This window comes from Abramis brama (assembly GCF_963993115.1).
Source record: "Abramis brama genome assembly, chromosome: 20".
Lineage (NCBI taxonomy): Eukaryota > Metazoa > Chordata > Actinopteri > Cypriniformes > Leuciscidae > Abramis > Abramis brama.
In genome coordinates, this window is record NC_139982.1 from 33,218,910 (window position 1) to 33,221,306 (window position 2,397).

General features: G+C 33.2%; 1 long non-coding RNA gene across 1 annotated transcript; it reads left to right on the forward strand.

Moving 5' to 3' along the window:
- The first annotated feature begins 212 nt into the window (after nucleotides 1-212).
- On the forward strand, nucleotides 213-1,414 carry LOC311071315. The gene is made up of 2 exons (XR_014603807.1): nucleotides 213-509; nucleotides 1,086-1,414. It is a non-coding gene; the product is annotated as an uncharacterized lncRNA (long non-coding RNA).
- Nucleotides 1,415-2,397: the final 983 nt, after the last annotated feature.

Below are 2,397 nucleotides of genomic sequence, written 5' to 3' on the forward strand. Positions count from 1 at the left end.
GTGAGGGAGAGTCTCACTGGCTCTGCGCGCTGTCAATCTTGCACCTGGGTTTTCGACTGGATAAAAGCATGGATAAACACATCCAATGGCTAGCCAGCACAGTTTTGATTGATGGGAGTATTAGCCAACTAAAACACGATTGCAGTGATTGACAGTTCTCAAGTAGATTTGTCAAAAACCAGTGCGCAACTCTCGTGTGTTTTCTCCATTTTACGCACGGCGCGCAGAGGCTACTGAGGCTATTGAGGCTAGCTGTTGTAGCTGAGCTACATGGAGCTCGTATCAACTCATAGACTTTCTCCAAAGTTATATTTGACATTCTCCATCATGGATCATCGTCTACAGAAGGGTTTTTGTGGTGTTGAGAGTGTTTTTGCATGCGGGGTTGAGAGAAGCAGTGACGAAGAGCAGCAGAAAGACGCTGATATGCTACTCGGACAGCTAGAGCGCGGTGTCGATTCGGCAGAAGAGGAGATGTTTGTTGATGGACTCGATCCCTTTTTAGATCGGTAAGTTTTAACACATTGTCTTGAATTGTTATGTTTATCAAGTATTGGCAGTTTTTCTGTTTATGTCATGTTTTTGATTATAAAATGACAGCGGACAGTAGGCTAACGTTACACGAGTAGGCGATAGGGCTGTATATAAAGACAACATATTTATATCACACACACACACATTATATTTATGATGCATTGAATATAACAATAATGGAAAGAAAGGATTACAAGAAGTCAGGTGAAGATGATTATTATAAAATAACAGTGGAGATGACTAGCAATGAAACTACAGTTATATGTTTATGAATGAATGGTGCATTGAATATAACAATAATGGAAGGATACATGTTGTCAGGTGTAATATATAAGATATTATATATATAATAAATATATATAAATATAAAAATATAATTATTGCAAAGCATTTATTATGCTGAGCATTATAAGGATAAGGTATTTGACAAACAGACATAAATTTGTTATTGTATTATGAAGGAATATTGATGCTGCTATAGTAGAATGTCTCTAATATTTGACTCAAACTGAAATCCTCTTTTGTGTGTGTGTTTTCCTGCTGTAAAATAGGCCTTCAACTGAAACAGATGAGGAATGGAATCCGGAGTCCAGTCCTGAGCGGCGAAAGAGTATGAATCAAACACATTGATCAAAATGTCTTCCCACACTTTGTAAATACTGTAAACGGTTGCTTTTTTTTTTAGTAATTGGACATTCATTATAATTATCAGTTTATTGTAATTAGTAAATAGTTTCAATTTAAAATTTTCTTTTTATATATATTTTATTCATCAGTTGTAAAACAATCACTTTAGGAATGAAGTGAGTTATTTCTTTTTTTCACTGTTTTTGCTATTATAATTGTTCAAAATAAAGAGTATTTTGTTAAAATGTTAAAATGTTGTGCTGAAATTATTTATTCTTATGTAGTTTGATGGGCAGAATAGTTCTAAATTGATATACATGTATGTAGTATGTAGTATTTACTCCTTATGTCATTTGGTAACCAGGTGTCCATTTGGAGTCTCCAAATGGCCTTTTGGAAAAAACGCCTAGGCTTTTATTGAATAAAAGCTTACAGGAACTACATTTTTGGGAGTATCATCCTCAAATTTGAATCAAAACATGGTCAGACATTCAGTTTTAGCTTTATGGTGTTTTCAGGCCTTTAACACAAAATTCTGATACATTTTCCCCTTAGTTAAGATTATTCAAAGAAATCGCGAGTCACTTTCATGTATTTTTTACCTTGTTTTACTCTGTTCCTATGCTACTTTGAGTTATAATGACTCTTGGGTAACAAAGTTTGAAGTGTCTGGTTTAAAAAAATATCAGAGTTATGAATATGGACCATAGGGTTCAAGAGCTACAGACAATTATATTTGGGTAAGTCGTTTTCAGAAAATTCTCAAAAATAGGGGCGCTTGTTAATGTTCACAGGTGAAATGAATCAGCCGGACGAGATGTCGATGTCATTGCAGTGAGTATTTCTGTTTAAAGCTTTGACTTGATCTTACTTTATAATTAATGAATTAGTTAACTACATTAGCTAACATGAACTATAAATTAGTTATTACAGGATTTGATTAAACTTCAAAATTTCAATATTTCTAATATTATTCAAATCAAATGTTATACCTATTAACTTTAGTTGAAAGAAAATACATTCATTAAATGATAAACTAAACAATGAATATTTGTTTAAATGAATAAAGGTTGATTAAAATATGTATTATCATTTTGTTTGCCATTTTTTTTAAATTTATATATTTGCTTTTTATCCACCATCCCAAGCATGCATGTAGACCTATATAATGGTGCATGAAACAAATATATTCCAGTCCAGCCAATTGTGCTGGTTCGGCGGATGGCGGATTATGAT